We start from the raw sequence: 27,399 nt of genomic DNA, 5'->3' as shown, positions 1-27,399 counted from the left end.
GGGGCTACATGCTGAGATACAGAGATGCAGAGTACTAAGACCCTGCTCTCAAATGGCTCCTGGCCAGGTGGGGAAGGCAGATCCACTCCCTAATGGCTTAGTATGCATGAATCGTTTATCTTCTGAGCTAACTGATCCACTTCCTAATGGTTAAGTATGAATGGATCATTTATCTTCTGAGGGTGCAGTAACCATCCTATCTGGAAACAATTCGGAAAGCGTTGAATGCACAAAAAATCTGTTGTTCATTCTATAGACAGTAAGGAGCGAAAGAATGTTCTTGAGCGGGAGAGTGGCATGAATAAAGGTGTAGTTGAGGTTCACTTACTTGGTTGCATATATATCCATCCATGTAGCCATCCTTGCATCCAACAGATATTTAATGAGCATGTACTATGTGCCAGATACTGTGCTGTACTCCTGGTTTCCACCTCTGGCAGTGAACAAGACAGTTCAAACAAACAGTCTGGGGAGGAGGGGTAGATAGACAATATAGAAGTATATAAGCGGGTTCCAGACACGCTAAAAGCTATGAAGGAAATGAACAGGGTGATGGCATTGACAGTGACCAGGAACAGGGTAAGGCTCCTCTGGTTAGATGGTCAGGGAGGACACCTCTGGGGAGCTAATGATTCAGCTGAGGTTTATAAAAGAAATGAGGCGGTTATGGCAAGAAAAGTCAAGAGAGTTACAGGATGAGGAAGGGTAAATGCAAAGGCCCTGAGGCAGGAAAGAATCTGGCTTGTTGGAGAAAATGAAAGGAAGCCAGGAAGCCAGTATGGCTGAAAGGGAGGGGAGGAGGAAAAGGTGGGATCCCGTAGGCCGCGTCCGGAACTTTGGAGCTTTGGGGAGAGCAGCCAGAGGCCACTGCAAAGTTTCAGTGGGGGAATGGCATGTTTTGGCTGCTGTGGGGAGCAAATCCGGCGGCAGAGAACCCAGCAAGGGGGCCGTAGGCAAGCATGGTGGTGGCTTGGGCCAGGGTGGTGGCAACAGAGCTGGACAGAAGCAAAAGAAAAACAAAGACTGGAGGCTCAGGGTGGGATGGAGGGAAATACGTGTTTGGGGAAATTAAGATGTCTTTTTAGGATGTTTCAAGTCCAGAGTCCAGGAGAGAGATCGGGATGCTGATGGGAATCTTAGAGTCATCTCTCGCACGCACGCACGCACGCACGCACGTTTATTTAAAGCAGCGGAATGGGGGAGGTCACCAAGGACGTGGAAGGAGGTCCAAAGACAGAGCAGAGCAAGAATGTCTTGAGCACAGGGTGCCACGTTTGGACCTGGCAGCGAGAATTGTGACATCAAGAGCCATTTGGTGGCACAGAGGGTGGAAACCTGGTTGGAGGACGCTGAGGAGGGTGGGGACCGAATGGAGGAACGGGGCGGCCCAATTCCGGTGCAGGAGTCTCTCGCTCCTTGGGTCCTGTCCTCCGGGTGGGCCTGAGCCTCGGCCGCTCTCAGAGGCATCTGGGCTTGTGGGGCCGGGGGCGCCTTCCACTGCCTGCATGTATCGGCCCCGCCCTTCTGCCCTCAGCCCGGACCCAGTATCAGCAATCGGCCGGGACTCCCGGTGCCAAGGGAGGGGCGTGGTGCCCTGGGTGGGGCCAGGCAGCAGGCACAGGGCAGGCCCAGAGAGGGTGGGGTGCTCGCTCAAGGCCGCATGGCAAAAGCAGGGGGGCAGATGGGGTAGCGGCTTGTCACTCAGTCTCCTACAAGGGAGTCAGCCCTGGTGTCAGCGACAGGAACTGCCCGGAGAGTAGAAAGGGTGTGGAAGCACCTGACAGACCCCTGGCGCCTTGTGAGGGACACCTCCCAGGGCAGTTCCTGGCTGCTAGAGGTGAGCCCCAGGCCCAGAGCCATGACTCAGGAGCCCTGTGGGCACAGCAGGCATCTTTTAATCCCTTTCATCCCTGCAGACCCCAGACAAAGATAGGCTGGGCTTGCACCCTGGCTCTGCCTCTTAGTAGCTGTGGGACCTAAGGTAAATCATGAAAACTCTGGAGCCTCAGTTTTCTCATCTGTAAAATGGGGATAGCAACGATTAAACCCTTAGAAAGGAGGATTTAAAGTGCAGATAAGATCAAGCCATTCACTCCGCTGCGCAAAACCTTGCAGAAGTGCCCTCCTATCTCGTCACCCTACGAGGCTCCTCTCCTCTGGTTTTCTCTGCCGAGCCTCCCTGGCCTCCTCGCTGCTCCTCCGTCTCACTGAGCCCATTCCCACCTCAGGACATGTGCGTGTGCCGGTCCCTCTGCCTGGTATGCCTTTCCCTCAGCTCTTCCTGCAGCTGTGTCCTCACCTCTCTCCTCGCTCCCTCACACGCCCACCCTGCTTCTTCCCAAGCACCGAGCACTCTACCTGAAGGTATCCTATTTGTCGGTTTACCTGTCACTGAACCGTGAGCTCCACCAGTGCTGGGACTAGGTCTGCTTCGTTCTTGGCTCTCGCCAATACCTAGCACATAGGAGATACACAGTAAACCATGCTCTACAAACAGCAGCTACTATAGCTTTTGAAAAACCACCGCTAAGTCCTTCAAGGTACCCCGGGCTATGCGGTGGAGAAGGGCCAGGGAAGGCTCAGCTTTCCCCCTCCCCCATCAACTCTCGTATTCATCCCAAACCATCTCCCCGGGCACCAGCTGTCCCTCAGGCCCCGAGCTGGGTGCTGGAGACGAAGCTGTGAAGTGCGGTCTCCCTCCTCTCTGTGCCAGCTCTCAAGGGCACAACGGTCTGGCTCTCAGTTCCCCAGCCTCCCACAGCTCCCCATGGCCACACTCCTGATCTCGGGGTGTCTGCGCTCCCCTTCCTGGGGCCTGCCGACTTTTCTAGCAGGACTTCTCAAGGTGCCCGTGGCCTCGGCCGCTGCCGTGTGGCTTTCTGTTCCCAGGGTCTCAGCTCTTGCGGCTCCCCGAGCCTGAGACGTGCTCAACCACCCTGACCTGCGGTCGAGCTTGCACATCTGTTCACATGAACGTGCAGGGGTCGCCCACCTGCCTCCAGGCCCTGCACACATCTGCGCTCTCCTCCCGTCTCCAGTGCGCCTTGATGCTTTCTCTGTTCTCTGTCACCAGAGGGGGCCTTCAGTGTGGCTGCCTTAGTCATTGTCCCGTGTAAGGCTCCTGTTATCCCTGCCTTACAGATGGGGAAACTGAGGCATGGCTGGGGAGATCATACCTGCCTTCAGCCGGAAAGCAGGAAACCTGAGCCAGACCCAGGTTGGTCCAAACCAGAAACCCGAGTCACGCTCCCCTCTGGTCTTCATGCTTAGAACCACGGGAGCCTACCCCACAACGCCACCGCAGCCGACCCCCTGCTGTCAAACACCCATGCGACCTCCACCATCCTTGAAGTGCCGGGCCTGTTTATCACCCCATTTTGGGGAGGGGGGAACTGAAGCTCAGAGAGTGAGAGGGCGCGGCCAAGGTCACCCAGCTGGCGAAGGGCGGGGCTGGACTTAGAACGGTGCCGTGGGAACTCAGAGCCCTTGCACACCCGCCCTGTGTGTCCAAGGGACCAGGCCACCTGCGTTTCTCTCCCTTACTCTGGGAAACACAAATCTACTGAGAAGCTCCAGGCTTTCCGTTGTTCCAGCCAGAGCATCCTGGGAGCTGGCAAGAAGGAGCCACCGCTCGCGCCACCTCGGGCCCTTCCTGTCTGGCTGTCCATAAGCCTCTGTGCGGCCAGGTCTGGCCCAGCCCCTGTCCACGGTATACGGCTTCCTGATGACTTAAGGGCTTTCAAGCCAAAAGTGGGCCTGGCCTGGGAAACCACCACCCAAATGAGCAGGGCCCACCTAGATAGAGCCTGCTCTGAGGCAGGCTCTGAGGGTTGAGCAGCCCCAGGGCTTTTGCTCTTGCCATTCCTCCTTCCAAGAGACTTTCCTCAGTCTCCCATGACCAGTCCCTTCTCATTCTTCAAGTCACAATTCAAACGTCACCATTTCAAAGAGGCCCTTCCTGACCATCTGGCTCACTATAATATGAACTCCAAGAGGGAAGGTGTTTGTCTTTTGTGGGGTGAAAACTGACAATAAAGAAGTTAATATCCCAATAAAATCCTTTCTGCTAGTGATACGTGTTGTAAAAATAACCAGTGCCTGGGCTGGGGGGGTCTCTCTGAGGCAGTGACATTTGAGCAGAGACCTGGATGGAAGGGAGGAGCCATGCCAATATCTGGCGGAAAGAGGTTTCCAGACAGAGGGAACAGCAAGTGCAAAGGTCCTGAGGCAGGACTATGCCAATGTGTGTGAGGTACAGCAAGGAGGCCAGTGTGTCTGGCACAGAGAGACTGGGCGAAGGATGGTGGGAGATGAAGTCAGGAAGATAAGATTGGTGGGGGAGGGAGGGCAGATCATGCTGGGCTTTACAGGCCATAGGGAGAACATTGCCTTTTACTCTGAGAAGAGTTCCATGGAACATGATCTGTGGTGGGTTTCCACAGCCCCCCTTGAGCTGCCTTGTTGATAACGGACTAGATGGGGCCAAAACGGAAGAAGGGAATTTATTCACCCCACCAAATGAAGGCCCTGTTGTGTGCCAGGCACAGTCCTGGCACTGGAGACAGGGCAGTGAGTCACTGTAGCAAAAACCTCTGCCCTCAGGGAGCTCACGCGCTTGAGATAGAAGCCTGGGGATAAACCCGAGAAGTGAGTGAATATAACAGTGTGTCGGGTGACGAAGTGGAGAAAACGCGGGCCGGGAAGCGTCTGGGAGCGTCGGGGAGCACGCAGGCACTGGCACAAGCAGGACTCACCCTGCAGATGCCGCGTGTCCAAGCCTGTGGGCTCCGGAGGGGGACGGTGGCCTCGCTGCGGCTGGATCCCAGACGCCGGCGTGGGGCTTGGCTCCGAAACGGGCTTCTGCTTCATTCTACCTCCGGGGAAATTCGAGAGCTACGGCGCCTTGCCCAGAGTCACGTGGCTAATAGATGGCAACCCCTGGATCGAACCCAGGGCTCCTCTTCCCCACGGGGTGGATGAACTTGACTCCTGGTGTCCCACTGTCTTCAATGTCGGCCTCACCGTGACCTGGGGTCCAGCTGTGTCTGGCCGTGGTCTCTGCTGGCAGCCTACTCTGGGCTTCAAGTTCCAGCCCAGCCCGGGCTCGGGCACACAGTGGGCGCTCTCAGTAAATGGATGCGACGGAGCAGGCACCAAGGTCTCGGCTCTGATTGTTCCGGGGAATTTTTCCCGCCAGGGGATGCCTGGCAATGTCTGGAGACAGTCTGGGTTGTCAGCCCGGGGAGGAGGGCGCATGCTGCTGACCCGGGATGAGTGGAGACCAGAGACGCTGCTGAGCGACGCGCGCACGCTCGCGCCACCTGGTGGCTCCGCGGGACAACGCAGCAGCCTCGGGAGAAGCCAAGACTCAGAACCGATCCCTCCAGGGTTCAGGTGATGACAAGTATCAATGGTGGCAGCGATCCCGCTTCGCCCCCGGCTGCTCACGATGTGCCGGGTTAATGCGAGGTGTTTCATGCGGAGAAACCCAAGCTCTGCCCCCACGCTAACAGGTAACCGAGAATGGACCCATCAAACTCCCCACCTTCCCTGGCTCAAAGGCAGCTCCATCTGGAGGGAGGCTCAGGGAGCTGTCCCCACTCCTCTCGGTCACCCCCATGTCCCTCCCTGCTCAGAACCCCCCAGGGCTCCCACCTCATTCACAGTGAAAGCCAAAGCCCTGCCCGCTATTTAAAATCGAAACGCATCCCTGCCTGCCTCCTTGCCCTCTGCCCTCTATTTTTTATATACAGCAAGAATCGGCAGGGACATGTTTTGCTTACTTATCTCCCCTCCTGCCCACCCGCTCCTTGTGAACAGCCTCCTGGGGGGCAGGGGTGTGTCTGCTCAGTCACTGCACTCTCCCCAGCGTCCAGCTCTGACAACAGGTGCTCAACAAGTATTTGCTGAATGGATCACAGCCTCACACTAGAAATCTGTGGGTTCTAATCTCACTCCCACCACCAAGGCTCTGCCACCTTGGGTAGGCTAGTTAACTCCTCTGGGCCTGAGCTTCCTAAAAGAAGTAACAATAGCACCCACTCATCGCGTTCTGAGACCATTAACCCACAAGCGTTTAGAACTGTATGTGGCACTGTAGACATGCTCAGTAGAGACAGTGCCTCACATCAGTCACCATTCCCAGACTTCTGCCTCCTTCCCTTCCGTGCCCTAAGCCCCTGAAGGGGAAGACTTATAGCTCAGTCATGTTCTTCCGTCCTTTGCACATAGTAGGTGCTCATTAAATAGTGGTGTTGCGGGAAGGGAAGCGCATAAATGTTTGAGGCATGCCTTCTATTTGTCATGCGCTGTGAGGCAGGCTTTCCTGGTCTACGGGTGAAGAAACCGAGGCTCCCAGGGGGCAGAGGCTGGTGAGGTGCCCTCTTTCCAGCCAGCTCTGGGCATGAGGGTGGGAGACCCACGGGAGCAGAAGGAAGGGATGTCATTCTGCAGAGGGGCCAGCAGGGGGCGAACGGAGCTCTGGGACGACCGTGGCTCGCAGGACCAGCACGGCCACAGGAGTGAGGGCCACCTTAAATCTTGCACTCTTGGCACCTCACTCGCCTCACACTAGCCCAGGCTGTGGTCTAAGAGGCTCTGTCCTCCCAGATAGGCGTTCCTCCTGCTCTGCGTAGAGCAAGGGGCTGTGGGCATCCCGCACGTATGAGCTCCTTTCTTGAGGACGACCGGAGTGAGGCGGGTACTGTCACTGCCCCCATTATTCAGAGGTGGTAACTGAGGCCGGGTGAGTGAGGTCCCTGGGCAGACACAACGCCCTTCCACGGTGTACGGAGGCAGGTCCCCTGCGAGGAGGGGATGAGCGCATCCGCGTGCTGACCACAGGGAGGGAGGCGGACACTTGTGCCCAAGAGGGTGGGTTAAGGCAGAGCACAGTCGTTTATTTAACACGCTTGTGGGCCCGCCGTATCGGGGAATCGGGAAGGCTCAGAGAACCGGGGAGCTGGGACGGCCCAGAGAGGGGCAGCTTCACCCGGCCTCAGGGGATGCCGCAGGGGAAGGGGGGAAGCCCGCTGGGTTTTTCGGGAGGAACAAGTTTCCGTGTGGAAGCCGTGGGACACTTCAGGCTGAGGGGACGGCGCGCACGGAAGCCCCGGGGTGACTCCAGGAGCCCCAATAGCTGAGTCTGCTAAAGTGGCATAAAAAGATGGGAGGGGGCGCCTGGGCGGCTCAGGTCATGATCTCACGGTTGGTGGTTCGAGCCCCGCGTCGGGCTCTGTGCTGACAGCTCGGAGCCTGGAGCCTTCTTGGGATTCTGTGCCTCCCCTACTCTCTGCCCCTCCCCTGCTCGTGCCCTGCTCGAGCTCTGTCTCTCAAAAATAAATAAACATTAAAAAAAAAAAAAACTTTTAAAAAGGATGGGAAGAAGGCAGGATGGGGCAGAGAGATTGTGGGGCTGAGTTCTCTGAGCGGCAGAGGCAGGGCCTGGGGTCAGACACAGGACACACAGGGAGACATAGGGTCCCAGAAAATGGCCCTCCACCTCCTTCGGGAACCTCAAGGGGATATCAGCCTCCCCTTTTACAGACAGGGAAGCTGAGGCTCAGAGAGGCGGGTGCAGGTTACCCAGACAACCAGGAAGTGGCTAGGGTTGAACCGGCTGGGCAAACCTCCATGCTTTGCTGCTTCTTTTTTCCTTTAAGTTTTTACTTATTTATTTATTTAGAGAGAGAGGGAGCACACGTGCATACACACGCACAAACACGAGTGAGCAAGCAGGGGAGGGGGGGAGGGGGGGGAGTCCCAAGCCCAATGCGGGGCTTGAACTCACCAACTGGGAGATCGTGACCAGAGCCGACTTCCGCCACTTAACTGGATGAGCCACCCAGCTGCCCCGATGCTTCGCGGCTTCTTGAGGAAACACTATGAACTCAGGAGAGAGGTTCAGTGTGCTCTGACTGAATGGATGAATTTATTGAATCTTTCACATCCCCGCTGTGTGGAGTGTTTTTCCCAGCGTTGTCGTATCAGATCCTCAGAAATAATTTTATGAAGGAAGTGCTATTATTTTCCTTTCCTTCACACATACAGAACCAATGCTCAGAGAGGGCAAGTGATTTGCCCAAGATCACACAGCCCACGAATGTCAGAAGCAGGATTTGAGCCCAGGCCCTCCCTCCCTCAGGCTCTGTAGTCTGCCTTCTAACCCGGGGCACCCAGTTGTCCAATCTCCAGCCGGCTCTGAGTTTCGTGCTGTGCTCTGCCTTCTTTAATGTAGATTTTGAATGGACGCCCACCCACATTTTTTTTTTTTTTGTAGGTGAATCTGTTTCTGTACAAAGGAAACTATATATCATTAGCAGAAATGGAAATCCTATGTCATTTATCACGAAGATAAAGGTGGGAATAAATACAGTCAGAGTGAAATAATGTCATTACATTCTTGCCAGATACTCTCGCTGGTCCGGCCTGGGAGCGGAGGCCTGCTGGAGCTTTGTTAAAAGGGACATGAGAGGGGTGACTGGCTGGCTCAGTTTGGGAAACATGTGACTCTCGATCTTGGGGTTGTGGGTTCAAGCCCCACACTGAGCGTAGAGGTTACTTAAAAACAAAACCTTAAAAAGAAAAAGAAAGAAAGAAAGAAAGAAAGAAAGAAAGAAAGAAAGAAAGAAGAAAGAAAGAAAGAAAGAAAGAAAGAAAGAAAGAAAGAAAGAAAGAAAGAAAGAAAGAAAGAAAGAAAAGAAAAAGAAAGAGAGAAAGAAGGAAAGAAAGAAAGAGAAAGAAAGAAAGAAAGAAAGAAAGAAAGAAAGAAAGAAAGAAGAAAAGAAAGAAAGAAAGGACACGAGAGAGGGTTAGTTATCCAGGTGATAAGAACATGCCAACAGCAAGAGAGCTTTATTCCTTGAGATGCTCAGAGCAGCTATGAGAGAATCCCTGTGGGGAAAACAGCCCCTCTGTGACCTGATGCCCTACATTACCTAGAACAATCTACAGTCCTCAAGTCTCCCAGCAGCTGAGGAAGCCGCTCGACCCCAGGCCACATGCTTCTCCCCAGCTCGTTCTGGTCCTTGTAGGCCCTGCACCCACAGACCCTGCGTCCGTGCCCAGGTTGGTATGGGGGATCCTGGCAACAGAGGTCACTTTCTGCTTCTCTCTGGCAGAGTCGCTCTGGCAAGGTAGAAGCTGGCCAGGCCTCCAGAACCGGGGATGCAGAGACCCTGTGCTCAGTGTCTCTTTTCTGGTTTTTAATAGAAAAACGTTTCCTGTGCCACTAACTCCTTCCTGGGGAGGGTTTGGAAACCGTTTCCAGATGAGAAATAATTTTAGGGAAGAGAAAGGGCTAAACTTACTGGCCATTCTGCCACCAGCTCCCACTGGGATAAGCCTGCCGACGGTGGGGTGGGCAGGACTCAGAGCTGGGGGCTGTGGAGCCCGGATGTCTGCCCTGGCTGAGCTGCGGTCAGGCCACGTGGGCACCCCAAATAGTCTCGGTTTTCGGGCTGCCCACCCAAGCCAGGCACTGCCTACACACCCTCATTCCTTGCAAATACCCTGATCAAGCCTCTGGATGCAGCTGCTGTTTTGCAGGAAATGCCAAAGCTGAAACATGTGCTACCAGCAGCCCCCCCCACCCCCCCGGCAGCCCCCCAGCCCCCGGGAGAGTCTGCAGATCACAGGGCACAGGGGCTGCAGCAGACAGATGGCAAGGACGAGAAAGGCATGGGGCAGGAAACAGAAAGGGAGAGAGACTTAAAAGACAAGAGTTTCTTTCTTAAAAGAAAAGAGTTTTTTCAAAATGGGCAAGACCAAGTGTCCTGTCTGGGGACCTCCGTAGAGAAAGAAGCAGAAGTGAGGACCCTAAACCGGGGAAGTGGTTCCTGCTGGGAGGGAGGAGGGGCTGGGGGACGGGGCTCCTGCTGGGGCTTCTGGGAGACAGCCGAGTCCTGTTCTCCACCTGGAGGTGATCTCAAGAAAGTGTACTATTTTTACCGTAGTTATTAAGGTATTGATTTGTGCCACATGGTTTTCTGTACCTGTGGTTTATTTTTAAAAAAAGAAAGAAAAAAGATTTAAAAAAAACCTGGAAATATCCTCCTTGCAGAGGGAGAAAGGGAGGTTCCTCTGAGCAAAGAAGCTTTCCAGTGGGGAAGTACAGAGCTGCAATTTGAACCCAGCGGGTAACCAGTGGCTTTGTTCATTCATTCAGCAAATATTCTCCAGGCCCACATCTGGGCTGCAGGGGCTACAGGGACACATTCCTGCCGAGAGGCACATTCCTGCCCTCAGGGAGCCCTGAGGCTGAGTCTGGGGACAGGTCAGAGAACTGGGAAACCGTCCTGCCAGAGCACGGAGGGATTCTGGATAAAACGTGACAAGTAGCCTTGTAAATGGATGGCACAAGAGTAGAAAATGCCGCCTAAGCTGATGACAAGGGAGGGATCCTAGGAACTTGTGAAAAGACTTTTAATTCTGAGATAAATAAAGGTTTCAAGAATGTGATGATGCAGAACCCTAAAACCCCTCACCTGGACTTACCAGTTGTTACCACCTTGCCATTTCCTTAACAATTCATTCTTTCTCTCTTCGGGATCATTCCCCACCCCACCCCCCACCCTGAATCATTTGAGAATACATTGTAGACGGGATACTCCTTTACCCCTAAATATTTTGGGGTGTTTTCCCTAAGGGTAATGACATCCTCTTGGACAACCACATAGCTATCAAATTCAGCAGCTGTGACACAGATACTATCTAAAATCCATAACCACTCTGCCAACTGTGCCAGTAACGTCATTCACAGCGAGTTTTTCCCCAATCCCGAGTCTAATTTGGCCATCGTGCCTCTCTGGTCTCTTTGAATCTGAGAGATTCTGTCCTTGATCTGGATACCCTTTGAGCAGACTGTCCCTCCTCTGTGGTCAGCCTGGTGTTTCCTCATGTGTAGACTCAGGTTGTGTGCTTTTGTCCGGAGCTGTGGAGTGAATGTCGGAACCTTCTGGGTACATCTTACCAGGCGACACGGGATGCTGGTTATTATTAACAATTGTTGATTTTTAAAAAAGTTTATTTATTTTTGAGAAAGAGTGCGTGTGTACATGCGGGGGAGGGACAGGGAGAGGGGTAGAGAGAATCCCAAGCAGGCTCCCCACTGTCAGCACGGAGCCTGATGTGGGACTCGAACTCCTGAACCGTGAGATCATGACCTGAGTGGAAATCAAGAGTCGGATGCTTAACCGGCTGAGCTACCCAGGCGCCCCAACGATTGTTGATTATTATTGCTATCATTTATTGGTGATGTTCACTTTGATCATTTGGCTAAGCTGAACAAAAGTTTTCCTGTAAATACTATTTCCCTTTTTAATTAATCATTACTTGGGGGCTTTATTTTCATGTCCCCTGCAGGGATGGAGACTTGAACCTTAGGGAATTAGAACCAAGAATCCTGAGAGGGGAACTTGAAGAGCTTCAAGGGAAATTAGAAAAAAAAATACAACTTCTATGTAAGAACTTGGGCTCTAGGTTGGAAGAAGTAATCACTGATGATGTATAGGCTCTGGCTTGCCTTCACTTGCTTTGAATTTTTACTTATAACTAGGCAAGGACACGGGGATCCAGACTGATGGGCGGAACCCACCTCTGGCTCCAGAAGTCAGTATCCTGTGACCAGAGCGGTTGGCAACTCGTGGAGAGTGACCAAAGCCACGTCAATGAGCATCTTCCCTGGGACCTTTTTGGGTGAGTAGGGAAAGAGTCTGTTACTTTATGAGGGCTGCTGGCCTCGTGCCTTTAAGAGACAGCAGGGGCCCGCTGCAGGGCACTGGGGCGTGGACTGCACTGGTGAGTGCCCAGTGAATACAGGTGGGGGTTCTGACGGCCACCCCCACATCTCCTCTCCACCCCGTCCCCCACCCGGCACAGGATAGCTTCTCGGGGAGCCTGGGGGAGGAGTGCCAGGTGCAGTGGATATATGGGTCTCCCCGGCACCACCTTGGAAGCCCACTCCTTCCTTCCGGATGCCTCTGTCAGTGAGACGGTTACAGAAAGAGCCCAGGGCCGAGGGCAAGAGGGGAGAGGGCTGAGGCAGGCCAGGGTACCGGCCCGAGAACCTCTCCTGGACTTTGTTCTGATCTCCATCTCTCCACCCTGAGTTGAAGACTGTGCCTCAGAAGCCCCTTCTGCTGGGAGAGAACGTAAAATGAGGGTCTGTTCCTGCTGCGGTGACTGAGCCTGCTCTGAGCAGAGCCTGTGCAGGGACCCAGGGAGGCGAGAGGACGCAGAGGAATATGGGACTCATGCTCTGGAAGGTCCCCAGGGAACAGACCCCATGGGGGATCCATGCAGCCAAGAGGTTAATTCTGGCTGTGGGGACCAGGGGTGGGTGACAAGGGGGGGTGGATATCAAGTGAGGAACAGTTGATCATTGAACAGTATTTCATCAGGAGAAAGGTGGAGTGGGCGGGGGGTGGGGGCGGGGTACAGCCTGAGCAAAGGCCCAGAGGTGGGAAGGATGTGGGAGATTCAGGGCACCAGGAGCTGGGCCAGTGGAGAGGAGAAGGGAGGGGGGTGGAGACAGAAGCAGGCCAGCAGGTCGGATCAGGAATTCCAAGACCTGCTCAGGACTTTGGACATTTCTAGAAGGCCATGGGGAGCCAGAGAAGGGTACAGAATAGCAGGCCCAAGACCAGGACCTGTGAGAAGCCGAGGGTGAGAAGTTAGGGGGCCTCACTAATGGGGCTGGGCAGGTGCAGGGTCTCACCCGAAAGTGAGGGTCTCCTGAGATTTAGGTGCCCTGGGCCTTGCCTCACCTGAATCCCCAGCCCTACCAGGGACCAGGCCAAGAGACGAGGAGATTTACACTTTAGGACTGCCTCTCTGGCTGCTGGGTAGAGAAGGGACCATGGGGGAGGAGGGCAGAAGCTGGGCAGCCGAGGAGAGGGCTGTTGCTGTTGTCCGCGCTGTGGTGGGCTGGAGAGGCAGCGTGAGGAAGGTGGAATTTGGGGCTCTAGGGTGAAGGGACCTCCTTTTTACTCAGTGGTGTGCCCTGAGTGGTGTGCATGTCAACAAGCTGTGTGACCTTAGGCAACTTGCTTTACCCCTCTGCGCCTCGGTTTTCTCATCTGTGAAATGGGGAGGACAGCATCTGTCTAGAGAATGGTTATGGGGACTAAAAGAGTTAACAGGGACACCTGGGTGGCTTAGTCGGTTGAGCATCTGATTCTGGACTTCAGCTCAGGTTGTAATCCCAGGGTCGTGGGATCGAGCCCCGTGTCCACCTCCATGCTGAGCTCTAGAGCCTACTTAACTGTCTCTAATAAATGTAAAAATATATATCAAAAAATAAAAATAAGTGAGTTAACACGTATAAAGCACTTGGCTTCTAGTTAGTGCTACAAAGTGTTGGCTATTGTAATTATTATTGTGATCGTTAATACTGTCACCACCGTCTCCCTCCAGACTTCACAGCAATGAGTCCAGACTCCAGAACTCCATGTACCCGTGGAGTTTCACTCTTGAAACTGAGTGCGTCATCCATGAATCTTGCTCTGAGCTTGAGGGTTCCAGACTCTAATATCCAGGACCCACGTACCCCTTCCCCGTGCCCCCAGACCCACCACCATCCCTGAATTTGTGATCCTGTCTGGGCTCCTATCTGGGACCCTGTACTCAGCCCCATCTGACCGGGACAGGCCTACCAGCCCCGTGTGGACTTGGACACGGGAGCCTGTGGCCCACCGTCCCTGCTCACCTGCCTGTGCAACTGTCCCTGATGCTTGTCTCCTGAAGCCAGCCACTTCTTTGCCTCCACGGCCTGTCCAGGCCACCATTTTCTCTCACCTTTGCCACTACAACAGACTTCTTGCTTGTTCTGACTTAAACGGGAAAAGACTTTATGTTTAATTTTGGGTCATGCCCCTGTCATACAAGTTCAAACAATACAGAAGCATGTCAAAATTTGAGATCATTTACTAAATCTGGAAAGCTGTTAATAGTCGTTGTTTCAGGGGAGGGGTTAGAGACGATTGGTTTCATATTATCTGCATTTCACTAAATTTGGGGAGAAATGAGTGTGGCTTTTCTATTTTTTAAAAATTATGCTCAGGGGCACCTGGGTGGCTCAGTCGGTTAAGCGTCTGATCTTGGCTCAGGTCGTGATCTCACGGTTCATGGGATCAAGTCCCGTGTCCGGCTGTGCCCTGACAGCATGGAGCCTGCTTGGGATTCTCTCTCTCCCTCTCTCTCTCTCTCTCTCTCTCTCTCTCTCTGCCCCTCCCTCCCATAATAAATAAATAAACTTAAAAAAAAAAAGTATGCTCAAAACATTGGTAAGACATGTAAATGGTAAAATATTCCAATGGCACAAGAAGGTATGTAGTGAAAATGAAGTCTTTTCCCCACCCTCAGCCACCAGCTTTCCCAGCCCCACCCCCAAGCAGGCCTGTGCGCGGCTGCCTGTGGGCTCTTCCAGAGAAAGTGTACGCATGCAAATAGACGTGACCGTAGATGGTCTTTATACACAAATAGAAGCATGACGTTCCCGCTGTCTCACATCTTGCTTGTTTTCACATGACATATCTTGTTTTGAGAGAGAGAGAGAGAGAGAGAGCATGCATGAGCAGGGGAAGGGCAGAGAGAGAAGGAGAGAAAAAATCCCAAGCAGGCTCCACGCTGTGAGCACAGAGCCCAACTCGGGGCTCAGTTCCATGAACCGTGAGATCATGACCCGAGTCGAAACCCAGAGTCAGATGCTGAACCAACTGAGCCACCAGAGGGCGACCTTGCACGTCTTGTTGATCTTAATTTGTCACCTATGCGGGGGCGTCATCCTTTCTTATCTTACAATTGCGCAGTATTCCACTGTGTGGCGGGACCTTATCCTCCTTAGTCATTCCCTTACTGTTGAACCATTCGGTTATTTCCAGCTCTTTGCCATTTCCAAGCAATACCAGAGTCATTGTCTTTCTCCTTTAACGCCTTTGTGCGTGCGTGTGCGCGGGCGCGAAGATCTGTGGGGAAAATCCCTGAGGTCAGATTTTAGGACACATTTGTGCATTTGACATTTAAGGTCCATAGGATCAAATTGCACGTTGGAGAGGTCGTACCAATTTATTCTCCCCCCAACAACGTGTGAGGGTTCCCGTTTCCCCATAGGCTTGCCAACACTGTGCGTTAGGAGCTTTTTGATTTTTTGTTACTCTAATAGATGAAAGCATGTATCTTAGTGTAGTTTAAACTCTTTTTATTTACTTTAATTATTTTTTAAAGATCTTTTTAAGTGTTTTTAATTCGTTTTGAGAGAGAGGGTTGGGGGGCGCCTGGGTGGCGCAGTCGGTTAAGCGTCCGACTTCAGCCAGGTCACGATCTCGCGGTCCGTGAGTTCGAGCCCCGCGTCGGGCTCTGGGCTGACGGCTCGGAGCCTGGAGCCTGCTTCCGATTCTGTGTCTCCCTCTCTCTCTGCCCCTCCCCCGTTCATGCTCTGTCTCTCTCTGTCCCAAAAATAAATTAAAAACGTTGAAAAAAAATTTAAAAAAAAAAAAAAAAGAGAGAGAGGGTTGGGGGGCGGGCAGGGAGCGAGGGAGAGAGGGAATCCAAAGCAGGCTCCAGGCTCCGAGCTGTCGGCACAGAGCCCAACGCGGGGCTCGAGCCCAGGAACCCCGAGATCATGACCTGAGCTGAAGTCGGACGCTCACCGACTGAGCCACCCAGGCGCCCCATAAACTTCTCTTTATAAACTGAGGGTGAAGCGGAGCTCTTTTTAGCTGTGGAGTCAAACCTGTCATTATTGGTTTGTGTCAGGGATTCCCACTGCTTTTTATCTTATTTTGTTTGATTTCTCCCTTCATTCTTGATGCCCAGGCCCATGACATGTGTCCCTGGGTGCATACGTGTCTTTGTGAAACGAGCAGTATTATTTTCTGCGTGAGTGTTTCTACGTTAGGACAGGTTCTCCTTCTGTTTCTTGCCTCTTTGACTCGACATGCTGTTCCCACGGTCTCCACACGTTGCCTCATGTGGCTGAGCATCCCTCCCGGTGCCGAAAAGCCATTTATTTCTGCATCTTTTCCAGCAGCCCAATTGCTCACGTCCTTTGGGGTGGAACATTTTTCAGTCATGAGGAAACCTGGGCCCGAGCCCGTCCTCTCTGAAGTCGGGAAGACAGGCAGGGCTGGGAGGGAGAGATTTTCCCTGCGTGACTCATGTGGGGTCCTGTTGCACCCCCCCCCACCAGCCCCCCCAACCTGCTGCCGCAGCCCCCAGATGGGCAGGCCGGGCCCCGGCAGCTGTCTGCACCCACAGCCTGGCACGGCCTGGGGAGAGAGCTTGAGGTCGTAAGCGGGCGTTTGGAGAGTGGGCTCAGGGCCACGCCTCTCCCCTGTCTGAGCTGCCCAGACCTCAGGCCTTCTCCCTGGGGCTCTCACACGCTGCCCACAGCCTGTCAGGGGACAAGGAGCTCAGTTCCTTCCTGGAATGGGCAGAGCTAAGCGATAAGGGAATGAAAACACCCGTGTCCACCCTGTCTTTGTGGGCACAGGATGACAACGTGGGCACGCTCTGGCTGGCGTAGGAAGGCCAGAGGCTAAGTCAGAGCTCCCTCACCTTTGGCATATTGGGTCCTTCTGAGCCAAGGTCTCCTCATGAGTCAGATAGGGGTAGTTTTGGGGTGTCCGAATCTCCTCATGCCTGTCATTCCTTCAGCCACCACAGTATAATCCATCCACCCATCCATCGCCAGATGTTTATTGAGCACCCACTAAGCACCAGGCACTGGCTTAGTATAGACCAGATGGACAATAACCTGTGTGTTCCTGGAGCCAATTTGGGGTGTGTGTGTGTTAGGCAGAATAATGTGAGACCCCACCCCACAATGTCCACGGCCTGATCTCTGGAACCTGAGAATGAATACACTAGGTGACACGGCAAGGGGGTATCAAAGATGCGAATCAACATACCTTGAGCTGGGAGATGATCCTCGACCATCCTGTGGGCCCAGTGGAATCATAAAGGTCCCTCTAAGTCCAAGAGGGAGGCAGCACGCGAGAGACCAGACTCACCACTGCTGGCTTTGATGATGGAAGACAGAGCTAAGGAAGGCAGGTGGCCTGTAGCCAGCTGAAAAGGAAAAGAAGCAGATTTTCTCTCTGCATCTCCAGAATGAGCTCACTCCTGCCCCTTAAGCTTCGCCTAATGAGACCCAGCTTGAGCTTCCGATCGCCACAACTATGAGATAATAAGCTTGCACGGTTGTAAGCTACGAAGCTGCAGTGATTCGTGACAGCTGCAACAGGAAACCAATATACAAATAAACAAGTGTAGCGTATAAGATGTTAGTGAGACGTCCTATGGGGAAAAACAAAGCCAGATGGGGAACGGGGATGTTGGGATGGTTTGTGATTTTTCAACCGGGTGAATAGGCTGGGAGGGCCTCACTGAGAAGGTCACATTTCACAGAGGCCTAGAAGGAGGTGAGGACATGAGCCATGTGGACAATGCGGGGAAGTATACCAGGTGGAGGCAACAGCAAGTGCAAAGGCCCTGAGGTGGGGGCATGTCTGGACTAGCTGTTGTGACTGGGGCAGATGTGGGGGAGATGGAGAGAGGAGGTCAGGGAGGGTGTAGGGGTCAAATGAGCTCTGGTGAGACGGGCCTGGTACAGGTATCGCCCGACAAGATCTATAAAGGTGGTGTTGGGCTTGGCGGGGGGGGGGGGGGGGGGGGGTCCAGTTTCGGAAGCAGAGCACACTTCTCCAAGCAGGAATTGAACCAAGATCTGTCCCTTTCCCAGCTCTGCTGAAGTGAGGAAGGAACGTGCCCACCCCCCAGCCCACCCCAGCTCTTGCTTCTTAGGCCAGCCTGTTGCTTAGACTTATTCTCTGGATCTCAGTGCCTGATACGGCCTGGTCTAGGTGGGGTGGGCAGAAATGTGGTAACCTCTCGTCCCGGGACGGCCAGGCCTGGGTGGAGAAGGCAGGGCTGCCTCCCTCGGGACTGTGGCCAAGTAGTCCAGCCTGTGCCCTGAGCCTGGGCAGCGGGGCTGAGGCCTGGGGAGAAAGATGGCCACTTTCCCTCCAGTTCCTGTACTCTGTGACCTGGGACTGCTGGCTCACCCTCTCTGGGCTCCAGTCCCCACCTCTGAGCCGCAGCAGTTGGCCTTTGGGGAGGCTCAAACCAACAGCCTGCAACTACATCCTGCTCACAGATGTGTCTAAGTGTTATAAATCAGTTGTCACCACTTAAAAGTTAGGAAAGTTCTCGTAAGACTGTATTTACGGCTGCCCTTGAGAAACCAGGAGATCCGGTGGCTGGTGACTGGAGCTGAGTGGTGGCGACGACAGTCTGCACTCGGCTCACTTGGTCATTTATGACTCTGGTCCTGTGATGTCGGGATGATTGAGTTCACAGCCCTGGACTCTCGTGGCCCTTCCAGCTCGGAGTCCGTTCACTCACTCAATAGCTCGTCCTTGAGTGTTAATATGTGTAGGACCTAAGAGCCAAGTCTTAAAATGCCCACTTACAGATGTGGGAAGGGAGGCTCGGGGAGGGGCCGTGGCCGGCCGGGGTCACAGAGTCAGTGGTGGGGGCTGCCTCTGAGCCACAGTGGACTGATCAACTGACAATTGGCCAAAAGCTACTGAGTATTGACCATAGGCCCGACGCCAGGCCAAGGCCCTGAACCAGACAGACAAGATCTTGCCTTCATGGGCTGATACTGTAGTTTCTAGAGCCAGATTGCCAGAGCACGGGCTTTGTTGAACATCTGTTTCTCTCTGTCTCTTACTCTCTTTCTCTCCCCATCTTTCTCATGCACGCTTGCCCTGAGCCCCTCAGCCAAAGGTGACCCCATCCCAGTCACCCCTCCAGTCCCTTGCACCCACTGAGTGCCTGACCTTGAGGCACACGGAGAGGACATGGTCCTCTGGAGCTGCTGGTCAAGTGGGGGGACAAACAGGGACCCAGACAATCCCTCCACACAGAAGCCAGTGTTGGGAAGGGGGAAGAAAGCCCAGAGGCTGTGGGAGCCCGGGGGTAGGGGGACATCTGCCCCTGGAGAGGGATTGAGGGTGGGCTTCCTGGGAGAGGCAGGGTCTGAGCTGAGACATGCAGGATGTGCAGGGGGAGGAGGAGGGGAAGGGTTCCAGGCAGAGGGCACAGCCTGGGCCAAATCCCAAAAGCCGGGGAGAGATGGTGGCCTGGTCAGTGAGGCGCTGGGGTGTGAGGGGAGAGGGGCAGGAGGGAGTCTGGGAGGGGCCAGGGCACAAGCTGGGGTGAGGGGAGGTTGGGCTTGTCCTGAGGTTCATGGGGGTCCCAGGGGGCCTGAGACCAGGAGGGACAGGACCCAGGGCACCACCTCACAATCCGTGGAGATTCACCTCTTCCTTGTCTCAGCCTCTCCCCTTCTCCGTCCCCTCTCCCAGATCTATTTCTACGTCCAGCTGTCCTCCTGAGTCTTTCTCTCCCTGACCGGCTCTGTCTCTCAGTCGCAGTCAGCCTCTACTCCCCCTCCCCCCATCTGGTGATACAAGTACTCCCTGCCCCTCTTCCCCCGTCCCCCCCCCTACTTCTTCCCACTCCCGTTGGAAAGCTCCCAGGGGAAATGTCACCACCAGCCACTTTTGGCGCTCTTGGAGCCCAGCCCCAGCCCCAGGCTCCCTGGCCTCTGGCCCTGGAAGGAAACCACAGGTTTTTACTTTTTTCCACATGGTGGGAAGGGCCTGGATCTCTCCGCAGAGAGGCCGCCCCTAGATCTCCTCCTAGTCCCTGGATGTCTTTGTCCCCTGATGTCCCAGGAGGGATGAAGGAGGCTCGGGGTCGAGAGAGGCCTGTCTAGCCCATATTCTGTCCCTTATTTGCACAGTGCAGGCGGGTAGTAGGCCCTTGGTGGAAGTTTGATGAATGGGCCAGTGGCTGGGTGGTTAGGAGTTAATCTTGAGAACACTGATCTTGAAGGGAAATTACTGGGTCATATGATCCCAACCTCAGTCACCCAGGCCACCTCTACCTCCCTCCCTCCTGGCCTTCTCCCATCCCAGGATCTCCAGGGACAGGGGTGTGCTCCTTCAGAGACATCTGTGTGTGTCTCAGTTCAGAGACGGGCCGTGTGATGCCCCGACTTCCATGTGGGTTGTAATCCCCCACAATGCCTAGCACACTTGTGCCTATGGCGTGCTGAGTCAGCAGACAGGTGTGGAGGCCCGTGAGGCCTCTTCACAGTATCTCTGGTGTCCCAGGTGCTACACAGTCAGGGTGACATCAAACCACAGCAAGCCTGTGGGGGGTAAGATTATTGTCACTCTACAATAGAGTGAGGAGGTTGTGAGGGAGGTTGAGGCTCAAAGGAGGTCACTGCTAGGAAGGGGCGGGGGGTGGGGGGGTGGCGCTGAGCCAGAGCCGATGTCCTCCGACTCCCAGGTCAGAGTCTTGTCAGCCACATCTGCTGGTCTCAGAATGGCCTCAGCGAGGTCTGCTCTTTCAGATGAGGGAGAAGGGGAGAATAAGCAATGATAATGGCACAAGTATTTCTTGAGCATTTACCATATGCTAGACCTTTTTTTTTTTTAATGTTTATTTTTATTTTTGACAGAGAGAGAGAGACAGAGCATGAGCAGGGGAGGGGCAGAGAGACAGGGAGACACGGAATCCCAAGCAGGCTCCAGGCTCTGAGCTGTCAGCACAGAGCCCAACGCGGGGCTCGAACTCACAGACCGTGAGATCATGACCTGAGCCGAAGTCTGACGCCTTAACCAACTGAGCCACCCAGGCGCCCCTGTGCCAGACCTTCTAAGTATTATCTTATTTATCCTTCCTGAGTCAGTCAAGGTTCTGCCAAAGAAGCAGATCCAGGATTGAGAGAGAGACAGAGAGAGAGAGAGAGGTCGACTCTAAGGGCTTGGCTTATGTGGTGGCAGTCTGGTTAAGCGTGTCCAAAGCCAGGCAGGACATCAGGAAGGGCAGGCTGGAGGTTCAGGTAGGAGCAGACACAGCAGACACTGGTCCACAGGTGGAATTTCTTCTTCTTTAGGGAAACCTCGGACCTACTCTGAAAGTCTTTCAACTGATTGGACCAGGCCCACCCAATGATCCAGGATAATCTCCTGTCCATATAGGGAACGATTATAGATGCCAGTGACATCCACAAAACACCTTCACAGCAGCCCCATCTGTGCCCGTGTTTGACTGACTAACTGGGCACCAGAGTCTCGAACCGACCATCACACTCCCAAGAGGCCTCAAGGCAGGTCCTGAGGCTGCTTCCGTGTAGGGTGGGAGAGCGGAGGCTCGCTGAGGGGAAGTGGCCTGGCTCTTGGCCCTGCAGCTGGTAGGGAAAGAACCAGGTTCACAGCAGGGCTGGGCACCTCCAGATCCTCAGTTCTGTCCACCTCGCAGTTACTCTTGGAGCCCTGCTTCGTCCTACAGCAGGGGAGCCGGGACCTGCCCGACTCAGAGGTCAGAAAGTAAATAGTCCACTTGGGATCAAGAACTTGAGATGTGAATTGAGTGGTTCGAATCCTGGCCCTACCTTCTGCTGGCTGTGTGAGTGCCTCCAGTGAGTGTCAGCCTCCCCAGCTGTAAAAGGGGGGAAGGAACCTCTCATAAAGTAACGCGCGATAGCGCGGCCTTCCCTGAAGTTCGAAAGCCACCGCTGTGGTAGGCGGGCTGAGGCCGTCTATGGATTTGACTTCGCATGATGGTAAGTCGTGCAGTGAGGGTGCCAGTCCTACTCGAGTTCTCCTTCGGTCCTACTGATGGCGGCAAGGAGAAAGCCGCAGACTGGGGTCACCCTGTCTCCAGTGCCTCTCTGATACTTGCCAGCCTCCTTTTGAGCAAAACGGAGGCATCTGGGTGGCTCAGCCGGTGAAGCAACCGACTTCGGCTCAGGTCATGATCTCGCGGTCTGTGGGTTCGAGCCGCGCATGGGGCTCTGTGCTGACAGCTCGGAGCCTGGAGCCTGCTTCGGATTCTGGGTCCCCCTCTTCCTCTGCCCCTCTCCCGCTCATGCTCTCTCTCTCTCTCTCAAAAATAAAATAAACGTTAAAAAAATTTAAGAAACAACAACAGAGTGCTCCTGGCTTAGCACGTGCAATAGCAAATGTCCAACATTTGATGATGTTATTGTGTCTCCATGGAATTTATTTGTGCCATTTTTCTGCTATTTATAGAAAGTATATGGTGATTCTCCCCCCTACAGGGTGTTATTGTCAAGATGCCTTTCTATCAGTTTCTTTAAATCAAGGAATTGATCTAAAGAGAAATGCTAAGCAATAATAGTACAGAGAGCACACAGATATGGCAAAACAATGACAAAAAGAACCCAGAGTTAACGGAGGAAGGTTTACTCAGCATACGATAGGCAGTCATCATACTTGTGATGACGCTTGTTTCTTCATTCATCCATTCACTCATATGCTGATGAGTATTTATTGAACACCTACTATGTGCCAGGCACTTGTTCGGATGCCTTATCAAGAGATAAGATTCTTTTCTTATGGGACAGGCATGCTAGTGGAAAACACCAACAATAACCATCCAGCAAATAATCAAACCGAATCATGTCATCAAGTAACAAGTCCAATGAAGGCAGCATGCCTGGGAAGAGGGCCGTGGAAAGAGATTTGGAGGACGGACCTCTTCTGGCTGGGGTGGTCGGAGGAGGCCTCTCTGGGGAGGTGACACCCGAGACAAGACGTGGTTAACAAGAACCAGTAGGCCGTGGGAAGATCATGGGGAAGGCAGTCCAGGCAACAGGAAACAGCAAGTGCAAAGGCCCAGAGGCAGGGCCCAGCTCGAATATTCAAGGAGCAGAAGGAAAGTTAGCATGGCTGGATCCTCGTGAGTCAGAGGGAAAGTGGGGGATGAAGTCAGAGGGGTAGGAGGGACCAGACATTCAGGGCCCCAAGGAGCATTAGTATTATTTTATAGCACCATGAGGTCTCCATGTGTCTGGCCGGCCTGACAGCTGTCATCTACAGCTGAGGGTATCTGTCAGGTTTATTGCCCAAAGTTGGGAGGATGTGGGGAAGGAAGGAGGCGCTGGGCCAGCTGCTTCTCAGGCACGGCAGTGCAATCCCATGAAGGCTGTCACATCTGCCGGGAGCCAGGCCCACCCAGTCTTTAAAGAATCTAAAACCAGTCAACACATGGAACTATTTTTCTTCTAAGAAATTAAACCATTATACTGAGGCTGTAAAGTCCCCACCTTGGCCCGAGCGCCCCCACCCCAGCCCTTTCCCTGCCTAATTTTTCTTCCAAGCAATTCGCTCCATCTTATGTATTGAGGTTTTACTCATTTATTTCTTGTCTGTCTCTCCCACAAGAATGTCAGATCCACAAAGGCAGGGATTTTTGTTCGTTTTCTTCCCTGCTGCATCCCTAGAGCTTAACACACTGCCTGGCACATAGTAGGTGCTTAACAAATATGTGTGAAATAGATAAATGAATGAAATCAGTAATGAATGAAGACATTCTATCACCATCCCAGTCCTTCCCATCCTCCCAGATGTAACTGATTTTCTCTCTTCAAAACAGTCCCTTTCCATCTTATTCCAGTGGTTCTAAAACAGGGCGATTTTGTCCCCAGGGCACATTTGGCAACATCTGGTGACATTTTTGTTGTCGTAGCCAGGAGAGAGGTACCACCAGCACCTAATGGGTAGAGGCTGAGGCTGAGGATACACATTCTACAAAGAAGAACAGTCCCAACAACGGAGAATGATCCTGCCCCGAATGTCAACAGTGCTGACGCTGAGAAACCCTGCCTCAGTCTGTGCAGCCGCACAAAGGTACCGCTGTAGAAAATATAAAGATCTTTTTGATGTGTTTTATCATGTTTGTGCTTTTCTGTCTTTCTAATGAATGTTGGAGATTTTTCAGGTTAGCCTAGGCAAACCTTCCCATCCTTTTTAACAGCGACGTAGCATTCCGGAATATAAGGCAGCAATGGTTTTCCTGGTTGGTCCCTCCTGATTGACATTAGATTGTTTGCTGTTTTTTGATGATCACAAATGTTGCTTTAATATTTTGGGCGTTCATTTACATGAGCTATTAACAGTAATTATTATTATTATTATTTTGCTTCAGCCAGGTTGAGCAGGGATGTTAGCTCTTGTCACTAGAGCTTCAGGGAACTCTGAAGAGAGATGGATTGTCTCCAAGATTCTTCTGGCCCAGACATCCCCTCGGTCTGTAAACGGAACAGGCACGCTCCGGAGAAGGTAAGGGGCTCACAGAGAGAGAGAGAGATGGCCGGGCGAAGGTCGAGAGGCAGGCACGTGACTTCATGCTGAGGTCTGGCTCATGCTGGCTGCTGTAGACGCGATCCCCAGACCTGGGCGTGGCTTGGATAAGCGGAATCTCAGGCCCCACCCCAGATCTATGGAGTCAGAATCTGCTTTTTAATAAGATACCCAGGTGTTCTAGATGTACGTGGGAGATGGAACCGGTCTCATTCTAGAAACATCCAGAAAGGCATTACTATCCCCCAAGAGGGAAGAGTGGATTGAAGGGCTGTTACCCTCTGTTTTTCATCTCTCGGACACCTTTGGACGCTTTCGCTGTGGTGGAATTATGAAGGAGGACAAGAAAATGCAGGCACAGGTGCCCTATGCGCGTGCACGAAACACACACACACACACACACACACACACACACAGCACTGGACGTGCCATTCGCCATTGCAGTGACAGCTAAGAGGCACCTGTTTCTCCCATGAAGGCATTTCCTACTGAAACGGGTCACACTGCATGCAGTCCTCCCACCAAGATCTGCAGGCCTGGGGGTCATCCCAGCCCAGAGGTTAGAGGTGACACTTCAGACACTTGAAGGCCAGCAGTAAAACTGGTAACTCGAGGGCCTTATCCTTGTTCATGGCCGGGGAGAAGAACCCATCAGGGCCTGTCTGGTCTGGTGGGAGCGGAGCCACGCGGCTGTCCTGTTGGGGCCTCACGCTGACTCAACCGGAGGCCCCTTTGGTGTAAATCCGCCTCCTTTAAGGGCTCAGAGTCAGGCCTTTCATAGAAGCCATCTGTATAAACAAAGTATTTCGGGGTCTAAAAAAGTGGTTTCTTCTCTGGGCAAGACCTTTTGAATTATCTGTCCCCTCACTCCAGCTCCCTCCTGTGCTGAAAAATATCAAGACTGGGCAAAAAGAAACATGTCATTTTAGTCCACATTTCTTAAGAAAACAAAAACACATTTGAATTCCTCTCCTCCCTGTGGGAGGAGACTGTTGGCCCTGTGCCTGGCTCTGGAAGGCTCTGGATCTCAAGCTGAGGGGACGGCCTCCTCGGAACACTTTCTCCTGACCTCTGACCTCTGATCTCCAGCTTTGACCTTTCCTGTTTCCCTGCATCCTGACTCCCCACATCTCCTGGACCCGTCTCTGAGCCTCCGTCTGGTCCACGCAGGAAGGCAACAAAGTTCACAGCATAAATATTCAGCTTAAAGATCTTGGGGAGCGTTTTGGGGAGGCTCCTGGCTGTGGGGTTCCAGGCACAGCTGACCCCTCAGCTCTTCCAACAGCATCATCCTGCTCCCGCCTGCCTGTCCTCCACGACCACCTCCGTCAGCCCCACAATCCAGGGCAGCCGACAGTGGTACCTAGAGGGGGCTCTGTGGGGAGGCTCCCCCACAGTGGCTGCCATCCCTCCCCAAAGCACCCCGATAAACACACAATCTAGGCCAGTGCCAGTGCAGCTGGCCTTAGTAGGCTGCCCCTTCAGACCAGACCGCTGGCCCCCAGCTCCTCCCACAGAGACCATCCGGGCCCACCATGCAAAGCTCCGGCCTCGTTCGCAACAAAGGTTAACATCCGGGGATCTGAGCCAGACTTGAGTTTGAAATCTGACGATTCTTACTTAGCTGGATGGCCAATGCGTAAGGTGCTTTGGTTCTTTGAGCCTCTCATTTCCTCCCTGTAAAATGAGGTAACGTCAGTGGTTCTCAGCTGAGGGTGATTTGGCCCCCCCGGGAAGCATTTGGAAAAGCCTAGAGACATTTTTGGCTGTCACAACTTGGAGGTGGGGGGTGCTGCTATTGGCATCTGGTGGGTAGAGGCCGGGGACACTGCTAAATCGCCTGCACAGCAGAGAATGATCCAGCACAGACATAGACGGTGTCGAGGCTGAGGGACGCTTGGGGAAAGAGATCCCCACACGGCAGGGTTGCTAGGGAGGACCAAGTTCACCAAGCAGCTAATACAGGGTCTGGCCCGTGCTAAATACCCAGTCCTGCCAGTGTAGTTAATATTATAATGGGGCGCCTGGGGGGCTCAGTCGGTTAAGCGTCTGACTTCGGCTCAGGTCATGATCTCGCGTTCCGTGAGTTCAAGCCCCGCGTCAGGCTCTGTGCTGGCAGCTCAGAGCCTGGAGCCCGCTTCGGATTCTGTGTCTCCCTCTCTCCCCGACCCTGCCCCGTGCATGCTCTGTCTCTCTCTGTCTCAAAAATAAATAAACGTTAAAAAAATTTTTTTTTAAATATCATCATCCTGTCTGTTGACCCCTTCCTTCTCTCTCCAGCCTCAGGCCATCTCCTAGCACTACACCAAGGGGTACCTTTCACAGTGCGGTGAGTACCTGTCCTTCCCCATTTCCACATTCTAACCACAGGCCTCTTGCCCGGACTCCCATAGCCACCTCCTCACTGGGCTCCTGGCCTCCATGTTTGCCCCACTCTGTCACCTCCTCCACACCCCCACCACTGCGAATCCCTAATAACCAGTGTTTTCTGAGCACTAAAAATGTTCTAGATCTGAGCACTTTATGTGTATTGTGTTACTCAATTCTTGGAAGAACTGGGGGGGGGGGGGGTGTGGCAGATACTAAGATTGTCCCCATTTTAGAGAAGGGCAAACTGAGGCTCAGTGTAGTAACCGGCCCGGGGTCACATAACAAGTAAGTGGCAGAGCTGGGATTTGAGACCAAGTTTGGCTGAGTCCTGATCTTTTCACTGGAATGGTACCCAGCATCTCTGTACTCATGAAAGCACAGTGCGTGTGCTTCAAAGTCACCTCAGGGAGGGGACTGGCCTGTTGAAATGGAGAACCATCTAGTGTGGACCCAGGAATCTGCAATACCACAATCTCCCTTCCACCCCCACTGTAGGTGATTCTGATGCTGATGGTCTATGCACCACACTTGGAAAAAGACCCTCAGATTCTGTTGTTCCTCTTCTTAAAACCATCAATGAGTCTGTTTTCCCTCAGAATGGAGTCTAAAGCCCTGGGCCCTCTTTTTCTCATTCACCCTAGGTTTTGAGTTTGTGTCCTGCCTGTCACCCCTGGGCATTTGCACAGGCTGCAGCCCTGCTCTCAGCCTTCCCTCTCCCTTTGCCTGGGTGGTGCCCGCAGGTGCTGGGCTGGGATTTAGGACTTCTGGGTCTTAGCCTCATCTGGCAGCCGTCACGGTATGACTTTGGACATGTCTTCACTCTCTTGAGGCCTCCGTTTCTCCA

Source organism: Neofelis nebulosa, chromosome 9 (assembly GCF_028018385.1).
Source record: "Neofelis nebulosa isolate mNeoNeb1 chromosome 9, mNeoNeb1.pri, whole genome shotgun sequence".
Lineage (NCBI taxonomy): Eukaryota > Metazoa > Chordata > Mammalia > Carnivora > Felidae > Neofelis > Neofelis nebulosa.
The sequence above is the reverse complement of the archived record's forward strand: the minus strand, read 5'-3'. Positions refer to the sequence as shown.